The sequence below is a fragment of the Protomyctophum parallelum genome, assembly GCF_964188405.1.
Source record: "Protomyctophum parallelum genome assembly, chromosome: 13".
Taxonomy (NCBI): Eukaryota; Metazoa; Chordata; class Actinopteri; order Myctophiformes; family Myctophidae; genus Protomyctophum; species Protomyctophum parallelum.
The window spans coordinates 35,570,665-35,582,688 of record NC_139708.1 but is presented as its reverse complement, the minus strand read 5'-3'; positions in this window follow the sequence as shown (position 1 = coordinate 35,582,688).

Genomic DNA, 12,024 nt, shown 5'->3' with positions numbered 1-12,024 from the left:
ACAATCACAAACTATCACAAACTATCCTTACACCTGGGAAAAACTGAATCCATTCTCTTCGGATCAAATATATGTGAATCCTGTACCACTATAGGCTAAACATCAGGGCAACTGGGTTGAACTGAGTTTGACGCGTGCAGTGATTAATTCAATGTCCAGAGAGTTGTGTTACTTTCGGATATGTCAATCCATTTATTTGATATCCACTTTCTTTCAGCAGTATTATTCAAACGTAAATAAACTGTGTAAACTTTTAAACAAACAAACAACTGAACCTATACGCACGGTCGAAAACTGTGTCGTCTTCCCCTGTCGCACCTGAGTGCCATCACAGTGACAGGTAATGAGGGTTTCCATGACAACCACCCACCATTCTGACTGACTGATTCCCATGACGTCATCGTAAAGAAGGACACGTTCATCATTACATCAACTTCATCATTAATTAGTTTAAATAAACAAAACAAAATAAACAAAGAGCATTTTGGCTCCAACAAGTAATCTCAGCAAGTCAGATAGATGGCTTCTTGGTTAGAGTGGGTGACAATATTATCACACGAAAAGATGAAATTACCTACGTTCCATCCTGGAGGCCAATCTTTCCGGTGATAAAATGGCCACCAACGTAATCAAAAAAGTCAATCAAAGAACAAGATTCCTTTACAGGATCTCCTCACTGGTCAACGAAAACACCTTGAAGACTATATTCAGTGATTTCACTCAAAAATCCTTAGGTTTCGTTTTTGGCTGGGACCTAAGCCTTTCATCCAATCAGGATAGAGAGCCAAAAACGAAACCTAAGGATTTTTGAGTGAAATCACTGAATATAGTCTTCAAGGTGTTTTCGTTGACCAGTGAGGAGATCCTGTAAACCCCAGGGGTTAACTGGGGACCGGGAGGAACTCCTTATATGGTCAGCACACTCTATAGTAGAGAGGATTATCACAACAAAGCAAAAAAATAAGTGATATTTGAATTAAGTGAAATCACTGAATATACCTTTAACAGGAGCCCTCGTACAAGGTTTCTTTGACTATGCATGCACCTCTTGGTACCACAGCACCTCAAAGGCCAGAGGGAGTGCAACAAACCATATACAACCCAGATTCGGCACAAACAAGGGACAAAATTATTTTCGCTCCTATGCCACCAAAATGTGGAACGCCCTACCAACAGTCATTAAGACATGTGAATCCCTTGACTCCTTCAAAACCGCTCTCAAAGGGCACCTACGGACGGCTGCAATTCGAAACTGGCCCCCGTAAAATCTGAATCCCCCCCTTTTCCCCTCACTGTATATGTTTCTTTTCCCTTTTTGCTTCCTTTATGATGAATTCCTGTTCTGTTCTTTAACTATATAGAAGTGTCTATTTGTACGTCTCTAAATGTTTTGATGAATTGAACATGGTGGACCCTGTTGTAAACAAGTGTAATGCTTAATTGGGTCGTCCACTCACAGTTAACAGACTTTGTATTGAGTTTGTGCTTGAAATGTACTGTAATTCTGCAAACTGTTAATAAATATTAATATATCAATCAATCAATCAATCAATCAATCAATCAATCAATCCACCTTTGTAGACCATTTGTTGTTCTTCAGGAGGAGGGAACTTGTGAACTCAATACTGCCAGGTTTCGATGGCTCCTAACTATGCCAATTTATGGGTTTGTTTGAACATTCCTTTGTTTTGAATTCTGAGGTGATTGATTGTTTATTTATTTTCGTGTGTGTGCCCAACCCTCATGGATTTATAAGACACCATTTCACAATTGCATTTACAGCATGTTTACATTACATAATTCATTACATTACAACTCAGATTTATACAGAGTAGCCTACTCTGTCTTCTTTCCCAAGCTTGACAAATAAAATCTGCCACAACAAAAGTCCCTTTGGCAAAACATCTCAATTTTTACATAGTCATTTATTTTAAATCAAGGAAATCCCCACAGAGAGAAGACATCTTATTAACCAAAATATCCCTTATGTCTTCATATTTAGAGGAGTAAAACAAAAAGTGAACTTCATTTTCAATTTCACCAATTCCATACTACATGAATACCAATGTTACATAGATGATATATTTATTATTTGGAATGATAGAGCTGCTAATCTGGGTCTCTTTCATAATCTATCTAAATGCACCAAGTCTCTGTACGTACGCGTGTAATCCACATAACTCGAGAACCCTTAGCACCACGACTTCAAATTTGACACACGAGTTCCACACCACCGCAGGGGGTGCAGTGCCCGGTGTTGAGTCGGTCGGACCCATGGTTGTCAAGAACCGCCACAAAAGGCCTCTGCCTGGGCTCTGGACAGGGCTCCTGCCAGCATCCCTATATGGAGCACCATATTTGGGCATGGCTGACACAGAACTCCATAAAAGGGACACAGACATATCTGGGTGCATGGGGCATGCATTTCCATTCAACTTGCATCATTGCATCATTCATCATTGCATCAGGCTAGTGCCCAACGGGCACGCCGCAGAGGCCCCACGGGCACCGCTCTAGTTATTTAAAATCATGTATTGAACACCTTGAATTTACCCTTGAATTCAGTGACAGCAGCTTAGTTAGTGTGGTTGCCCTGGTTGCCCTGTTTTGCGATTCAAATTTGAATCGCATGTCGCGGGTGGTTCAATCAACCAAGTTCCAAAAGCAATTCCATTTTCATCCATTCCGCAAATGCGAGAAATGTAACTGCAAACCACAACTGTGCATTTCTTCAAAATTGCGACTGATGAATATGAGATTCCATAATTCTGCAATATTACATGCTCTTGTGTCCTTCTGCAGTAGACCTATTTTTGGTGATTAGCACCTAGGGTGTCGGTCTTCAGGGTGATATATCCTGGAGCCGAATTCCGGTGGCTAGCCTATATGTATAACAAAGGAGTTTGTTGACCTGAAGGAACAGACTGGTTGATCAAAGACTTTGCCACTAATAATATGCAAACAAATGTCGACACCCCACGCCAATGTAGAGTGCTTAAGTAGTGACCAAGAATACAATCAGTTGGTCAGTTGGGTGCAAGCCTTGTGTGGAGACGTCAGCCACTTTGCTGGCTGGCGTGAGTCTGTCTATGCTGTAAGCTGTACTTCGTTGAAATAAACAACTCATGGAACATCGAATCTCGTCTGTCTGCCTTGCACATATTCTCCTCTGTATGGTATAAAATATACTTCACGACCTTTCTAGTTTATTATTATACTTACTTACTTACTGCCCTTTATGCCGGCTGGCCTGTAGGGCAGCAACAAAGGATCTCCACTTCAGTCTGTCCTGGGCCAGTGTCTTTATAGATCCCCAGGTGTGATGCAGGGTCTTCAACTCTCCCTCCACTGTCCTACGCCAGGTGTTCTTGGGTCGGCCTCTTTTGCGTTTGCCCTCTGGTGTCCAGTGAAGTGCAGTTTTGGTGATGTTGCCTTGTTCTCTGCGTATTACTTGCCCAATCCATTTCCACCGCCTTCTCATAAGGATGATATCCATGTTTTCTTGTTTACACAGATCAAGAAGGTGTTGGTTGGAGATGGTTTTGGGCCAGAATATTTGCTGGATTTTCCTTAAGCTTTTGGTGTGGAAGGTTGACAGTTTGTGTAGATCATTTTCTGTCGTTCTCCAACATTCAGAACCGTATAGCAGGGTAGACAGGACACAGCTCTGGTACAGTCTAAGTTTGGTGTTGTTGCTGTACTGGGCCGACTTCCAGACGTTGTTAAGCCTCTGTAAGGTGTTTCTGGCCTTGCTGATCCTGCTTGTGATGTCGCTACCTGCGCCTCCATCATGACTTACTACGCTGCCTAAGTAAGTGAAATGTTCTGTTGTGGGTAGGTTTATTCCTTCTATGTGTACTGGTGTGGGGTTTGGGATATTGAGCACCATCAGTTCTGTCTTCTTCTGGTTGATCTTCAGACCTATTTGCTTTGCAAAAGTGTTCAGACGACTTGTTTTCTCTTGCAACTGTTGGTGTGTGTGGGAGAACAGAGCCAAGTCATCTGCAAAGTCGAGATCTTCCAATTGTGAGAAGAGGGTCCATCTGATGCCTCTTGGTATGTCTTCGGTGGTTCTTCTCATAACCCAGTCTATGACCATGTTATGAGAGTTTATATTCATATTTGAATAGAAAAGAGGTCACACACAATGCATCGTGACGCATTGTGAGCTTGTAGATCAGCTATTTTCAAATGGTTGAAATGTATATAGGGTTGAAGTGGTTTTTCTAATCAAAATGTAAATCTCCAAAGTAACTATAGTAACTAAAGTTTTCAAATAATTGTAGTGGAGTAAAAGTACAAATGTTGACTCTGAGATGTAGTGGAGTAGATGTAAATGTATTGGAAATTGGAATACTGTCAGGGTGCGATCAGAGGACCCAAAAGCAGTACGACCAAAAGGAAAGATTCACGGTTCAGGATGTTTATTAAACTATAACTTCCCATAAAATGGGGCAGGCAAAACAAGGACACAGTAAACACGCTGACATGAAATGACGATCTGACAAGGGACTGAACAAACTGGGGTATATAAATAGACAAAGACTAACTAGACACAGGTGAACTCAAAATACAATCAAACACAGGATAGGCTAACAGGACAAAGAGGACACAGGTGAAAACACTGACACATCACAAGGTAGGTGAGACAAGGTAGGGAACAGCAACTAGGCAGACAGGAAACACTAGGGACCATACTACAAAATAAGATACAGAAAACCAACAGGGTAACAGAAAACCAAACAGAACAAGACATGGCAAAATACTGAACATAAAACAACCACATAACCATAAAGGTCAAGCCACATAATAGTCCAGTGGTTTGGACCTAAGTCAATGCTCAAATACAAAGACAGAGGAGCGAGGCGTGACAGTACCCCCCCTCCACGGACGGCTCCTGCCGTCCTACAAGGACACCCACCCAGGGCGGGTGGCGGGGGCCCGGAGGAGGGAGCCAGAGGCAGGGGAAAAAAGGGTTAGAAAACAAAAACAAAACGGGTAGGGGCAGAGCAAAAATACAGAGTCAGCTGAGTAGAACAGGGCAGGTGTGGACTCTGCTAGGGATGGGTAAAAGGCCACTAACTGGCCAGGACAGGGCCGTACAGAAAACGCTGAACTGGGCAAAGGCCAGGGCAACACAGAACAGATAGAAAGGGAGCCAAGCAGGAAAAAACTGACAGAAGCATACGGACAGACAACACACACTACAGACATTGAAAGGGACAAATACAGACAAGTGCAATCACACCAGACAGACAGAACACAAACAGACATCACAGACAACACAGGCAGGCAGCTAGCTGTACAGCTGATAACCGGACAGAGAAACAAGAAAACACTAACAGACAGGCAGCAGAACGCACAATCATACAAACAGAATCACACAGAAAGGCAGGCAGGCAAACACACAGACAAGCACATAGACAAGCACACAGACAGAAGATGGGACAAACCGAGAGACAGACAGATCAACTGACAGACAAGCAGGCAGGCAGACATACATGAGACATGACACAACAACAGGCGGGAAAATAAGTCAGAGGAAACATTGGACTGGGGAATAAACAGGCGGACAAGCTCACTGGCAGACAGGCTTGCAGACAAACATACGGGGAGACAAGCCGACAGGCAGAACAGGAGATGGGTTAAAGGGTCGGTAGGTGGACTAACTAAACCACTCACTGTAGGGCCGGACACCACATGATGAAACACAGGGGGCTTAGAATAGGGAATGGTCTGGGGAAGATGAGGGACAGGGAAATGGGGAGAAAACGGGCCAATGAAAGGGAAAACAGTGGGGTTGAACTGGGGAACTGATGGAGGACTAGCTACAAGAGGGGCGGAATTACAGACAGGGATGGGGCCGTGACTACAGACAGGGCTGGGACAGTGCTGGGGACAGGGCTGGGGACCGGGCTGCAGACATGGCTGGGGACAGAGCTAGATTTGGAGAGGGGACACAGACATCGACAGTGCATGGACTGGGGCACCTGAGAACAGTGAGACTGGAGTGCAGGCTCGAGGTCTTGCTGCTGTAGTGCAGGCCCAGGTTCTGACCGCTGGAGGTCAGGCCCGGGGACCGGCAGCAAGAGGGCCTCCTCAACAATGGCAGTGAAAACAGACAGTTCTTGAAGTTTGCAAGGAGTGTCCGAAGGGAGAGCTGACAAAGGTAGTACATTGGGGATGGCAGAAAAGGGTTCAGGTGGGAAGTCGGCGGGGACAGCCGAGGCAGGAACAAACATGTCGGCGGGGGCCGCCGACGCAGGAAACATGTCGGTGGGGGCCACCGACGCAGGAACAGACATGTCGGTGGGGGCCACCGACTCAAGAACAGACATGTCAGTGGGGGCCACCGACGCAGGAACAAACATGATGCCGGCAGGGGCCGCCGACGCAGATACGGGCATGATGTCGGCGGGGGCCGCCGACACAGGTTTTGACGTGGTGTCGGCAGGTGCAGCCGACTCAGAAACAGACAGGGTGTCGCTCGGACACAGAAGCACCTCGGCATAGCTGGGTAGTAGCAGCGGAGGCCCGCCACCACTGTTACTGGACAGCTGGAGAGGTGCACGCTGCTCGCCGGGCGGTTGTGCACGCTGCTCGCTGAGCTGCAGTTGAGGCCCACCATCGCTGAACAAGTGCGGAGATTTGCCGTCACCGCAGGTGGACAGCAGGGGAGCCTCAACGTGGCTGGGCAGCAGTGGGACCTCGCCACTTCCGTCGTTGGGCCGCAGTGGAGGCTCGCCACCTCTGACACTGGGCCGAAGTAGAGCCTTGCCGTCGCTGGTCGACAGTGGAGGATCACTGTCACTGGGAAGCAGGGGCTCCTGGATGCTGGGCAGTTGGGAGCGTTGGTGGTGGCGGAAGCCACGACGATGACGCCCCCTCGCCTGGTTTCCCCTGACTATGGCCAAACGAGACCCAACATATGGACCTGGGGCAGGTTCAGGACAGACAGGTTGGAGACATACAAACCCCAGCCTGATTGACTGAGGTGCAGGCAGGACAGCAGGCTGAGAAGCAGGTTGGAGAACAGGCTGAGAAGCAGGCAGAGGGCTGGCATGAGTGGCATCTGAGAGACTGGCTGGTTGGAGAGTGGATGTGGTGAACAGGTGCACTAGATAAAGCAGTCCACAAACCATTAATAGTCCCTTCAAGTTCCTCTGCTAAACTCGGTCTTGAATAAGCCACTCGGAGAGCCCCTTTCAAGGCCTCAATCCTTTGTTCAAGGTTACAGAAGGGCTGCACACTGAGCTCCAAACATGACTGGATATATTGCAATACCTTCTTCAATTCAGCTTCTGCAACGTCGTCCGCTGGGTCCATAACTGGTCGGATCGTACTGTCAGGGTGCGATCAGAGGACCCAAAAGCAGTACGACCAAAAGGCAATTCACGGTTCAGGATGTTTATTAAACTATAACTTCCCATAAAATGGGGCAGGCAAAACAAGGACACAGTAAACACGCTGACATGAAATGACGATCCGACAAGGGACTGAACAAACTGGGGTATATAAATAGACAAAGACTAACTAGACACAGGTGAACTCAAAATACAATCAAACACAGGATAGGCTAACAGGACAAAGAGGACACAGGTGAAAACACTGACACATCACAAGGTAGGTGAGACAAGGTAGGGAACAGCAACTAGGCAAACAGGAAACACTAGGGACCATACTACAAAATAAGATACACAAAACCAACAGGGTAACATAAAACCAAACAGAACAAGACATGGCAAAATACTGAACATAAAACAACCACATAACCATAAAGGTCAAGCCACATAATTGTCAGGCTGCCGACCCGGAGTATGTGTGTGGAACCAAGCAGGAGATCGAACACAAGAATGACTGGTATAAAACACTTTACTTAACTTATAGGAACAAAAGAAACACAGGAATACGCCACACAGGGCAGGAAAAAAAAAGCAGCGCAAAACTGGCGTAACACCAAACTATAATCCGACCCAGAGTCCAGCAAACACACCACTTAAATCACAGAGTCAATAATTGGCACAATAGTCCACAGCTGTGTTCCCAGGAGGAAACTGTCTCTCAGGTAGGGTGGAGGAGGGGAATACAACAGGGTAGGTAGGAGAGAACATAAGGGTGGCGGACCAGGCATGGGACGTTCTGGGACAGAACGAGACAGCAATAGTCCAGTGGTTTGGACCTAAATCAATGCTCAAATACAAAGGCAGAGGAGCGAGGCGTGACAAATACAGTCAAGTACAAATACCTCAACATTTTACTTAAGTACAGTATTTGAGTAAATGTACTTAGTTACTTTCCACCACTGGGTTAAAGGCAGGAAGATGAGTTAAAGGGATTGTGACATTAAAAAAAAGTTGTTCTTGTTTTTTTTAGGTTTTCTAATCTCAATTGCACCCAAAAAACATGAACTTTTAACATTCAGTAGATTTTCTGTGATCTGGGGTTTTCTGGCTCAAACAGGTGCTCTGATTTGCCGGCAGTAAGTAACATCACTTCCATCAAATCCCATATATGTCAATGGGATTTGCCAGTAGATGTCACTGTTTCACTGTGTTGCCTGTTTTCATTATAGCTCAAAAGGCCCAAAAAACCCCAAAGAAAACTTCAGACCACAGAAAATCCACTGAATGTTCAAAGTTCAGGTTTTTTGGGTGTAATTGAGGTCATAAAACCTAAAATAAAAATAAAAATAAATGAAAATTAATGTCATAAAACCTTTAACAAAACGTCAACAAAGAGAGAAGTATATGACCAAGCTGTCCGTCTGATGACAAAAACACAGAAGTGGTCAATGTTATCCTCAACTTCATATTGCCATCTGTTGTCCAGATCATATCTCACACCAGGGCTGCAGGGCTGAATCATTCAGGCCGCGGTAGTCACACCCAGCCAGGCCACCCTATCCATATACCCACATGCGTGTACGTATATACGATATTACCGTTAAAATTTCATATTCTACATTTTAAAGTGTTGCAACACTTATACATACACACACACACACGTGTGGGGATTGAAAAACCATAAAACCTGGGTGATCTACGCAATCAAATTGTATGTTTATTCTCGCAGCATAGTACTGTACAGTATATGAATGATACATTCTCTGGCTGATTTTAGTTTCTACCCTTCTAAGGACCAGCTGAGACCCCAACCTTAAAACCAATGGTGTAGTGACGGGCGGGAACCCCTTTTGGTGTTTTAAGAATTATGTTATACTTTAGCTATTGAAAAATAGTAGATCTACAAGCTCGTAGCGTGGCACTCGGTGCCGCGCTATGACCTTTCTAGTTTTTTTTAATGTTTTGGTGAAAAAAGAGGTGGGCCTCGCTGCAGACAGATTTATCCGTAAGCCCACTGACAGGAATACTTTACTTCATGGGGACAGTTTCCACCCTGGACACCTTATCAGGTCAGTTCCACAAGCTGTGTTAATGTGTTTGCTGTGGGTGTTGGTGTTCATCATGTTTTACAGGCTGGGCTGACTTGAAATACAATCATAGCAGTTATTAATATGTAAACTTTAGAAAGCTTGTTTTGGTGAGTTGACTGAATACACACAGGAGGCCATAGTTCTTCAGTGCTAAAACCTGCTGGTACAGGCTCCTTACAAAGACTAGTGTTGTCTCAGTGATATTCATTTTGTATTCATCCTTAGGACCCCAAATCACACCTTGGAAAGCATGAGTGTGTTGATATTCATTCATCAGCAAACACTCCCCACTGACGTTTAAGATGTTGATATTCATTTTGTATTCATCCTTTATAGGACCCCAAATCACACCTTAGAAAGCATGAGTGTCTATTTCAAACAAAGTGTTTTTTGAATTGCCTGACATAATTTGACCCCCCAGTATTAGGATGTATTAGGATGTTGATATTCATTCATCAGCCAACACTCCCCACTGACAGGTAGTACCCCCCCCCCCCCCCCCAGAGAGGACGTATAGGGCCTTAGTCCTACTCCTCCTCCCAGCCAACACTCCCCACTGACAGGTATTGGTCGTGCACATCCCTCAACTTGTCAAAAGTCTGGAGTGACGTGTCTCAGCCTCTCTATGTCGGTGGTATCTAAGGGATGGATGTCATCAGCCAGGGATTTGGCATGTAGGGTTAGGAGAGATGTGCTAAAACTGGTAGGACTGCATCCTCTGGAAGAGCCCTTCTGCTCGCGGTTCTTCAGTTGAGTCCAATTCTCATCCCACCCCATCACCTTCCACGTAGGTCATTGATGTTTAGTTCTGGTTCCACACATACTCTTTCCTGAGGGTTTCCTTAATCTAGCCATCTAGCCTTAATCTAAGCTGCAGTCTGTGGTCGTTCTTCTGTCTGGGTAATCTGTGCTCTCCTGCATGGAAATATGTGGGGTGGAGATTGGAGAAGCCATGTCTAAAGATCCATTCTGCTTCCTCCTCAGCAGATCACACTGACCATAACGGTATAGCAGATCACGTATAGCTGCTCTCCAGTTCGCTGGACCTGTATAGAGCTGCAACTCCAACATATCACATTCCAAAGCACTTCAGTGAGTCTCTTCTAAAGTACTGTACATCAGCCTTTACTGAGGTTTGAGGTGGGGAGAAAATATAAATTTAATGTCAATATGGCCAGACTGTTTACTTATATCATCGCAGTAAAACACACTCAAAGAGAAATTGTTACAAACCTTTTTATTAAGATATTGATTTCTCTATGACGTTTCTTTTTTTACAGTAGTTAATGTGCAATTACCTTGGATAATGTAGGGTCACAGTAACAGGGCTTTCACAAAGTTATTGGCACTTGGAACACAGAGACAACAGGATGAGCAGTATAGGAGTCTTGGCGCTACGGGGTTACAGAGTGCTAGGAGCAGGGGCAAAGTCAAGACATGGGCAGACCATTACTGTACAAGTTTTCAAGAAGCGCTGTTTCTGGGTAAATATATACCTCATGCTGCGAGTGCACAACAAACAATCTGACTTCTATGTGTGCCTCTATATAGAATATACAGTATTTATCTATACATGTATATAATCATTTTATATGTACTGTATAGCGATATAAGGTTTCCCCATGCCACGCCTTTATTCAAGTGTGTAGGTCCATGTGTGTATGGAAGTGTAAACAAAGATGCTGATGTGTATGGAAACTATAAATGACTGTGGACACAGAAACACGTCTTTTCATCTTATTAACCATTTGTCTTCAAATGCAGACAGTCGAGTACAAACCACAGAAAACCATTTTGTGATATGAGGTTAGTAATTTGCTGCTGAATGCTAAAGACCAGCTGAGCTTGCTTGACCATTTGCATGTTGCAGCAGAAGTGACATGGACATGGACATGTCTGCTTCTGCTTGCCTGTAGTCTAAGTTATCGTTGCTTTTAAATATGTTAGCGTCATCTTTCACATGTAAAATTCACCGGCCATTTTTACAATTTCACCAGTCACTAATTTTCCATTTAAATTAAGACTAAAACATACCAGTTGAGGGATGATGTTAACGTCTCATTCTGGCTTAAGATGGGCTAGACCTCACAGTTTCTACTTTCATGCTACTATGGAGAAACATGCCATAATTCCTGAGACTGGTTTGAAACTGGGCAAATTGGTCAGGCTCAGGCTGGATCAATACACGTGTTGTGGTGAATACATAGTGAGCTCGCCCACGTGCTTGCTGTATGCTGCTCCAAAATTACTTTAGAAATCATGGCTTCTGTCCCATTATTTTATGTGATTCCATAGTGCTCAATGTCATACTGAACTCTGTAAAAGCCACGGCACTACACAGACACTTTCAAGTCATTGAAAATCACTCATCTTGAGAAACCAATTGGTGACCAGTCATCGGACATTTCTGCAATGGGTTTCAATGACAAACTGTGGAGACAGAACATTCGTTCACATTGGAAATTAACCCAGACGCCTGGACCACATTGTTGTGTGATTCCTGTAGCCAGCATCATCAGACTTGTGTTCTGTTTAAAGACTATCTTTTGACTAAGCTCTTTTGTTTTTCTCATTACCCCACTCATCATAAT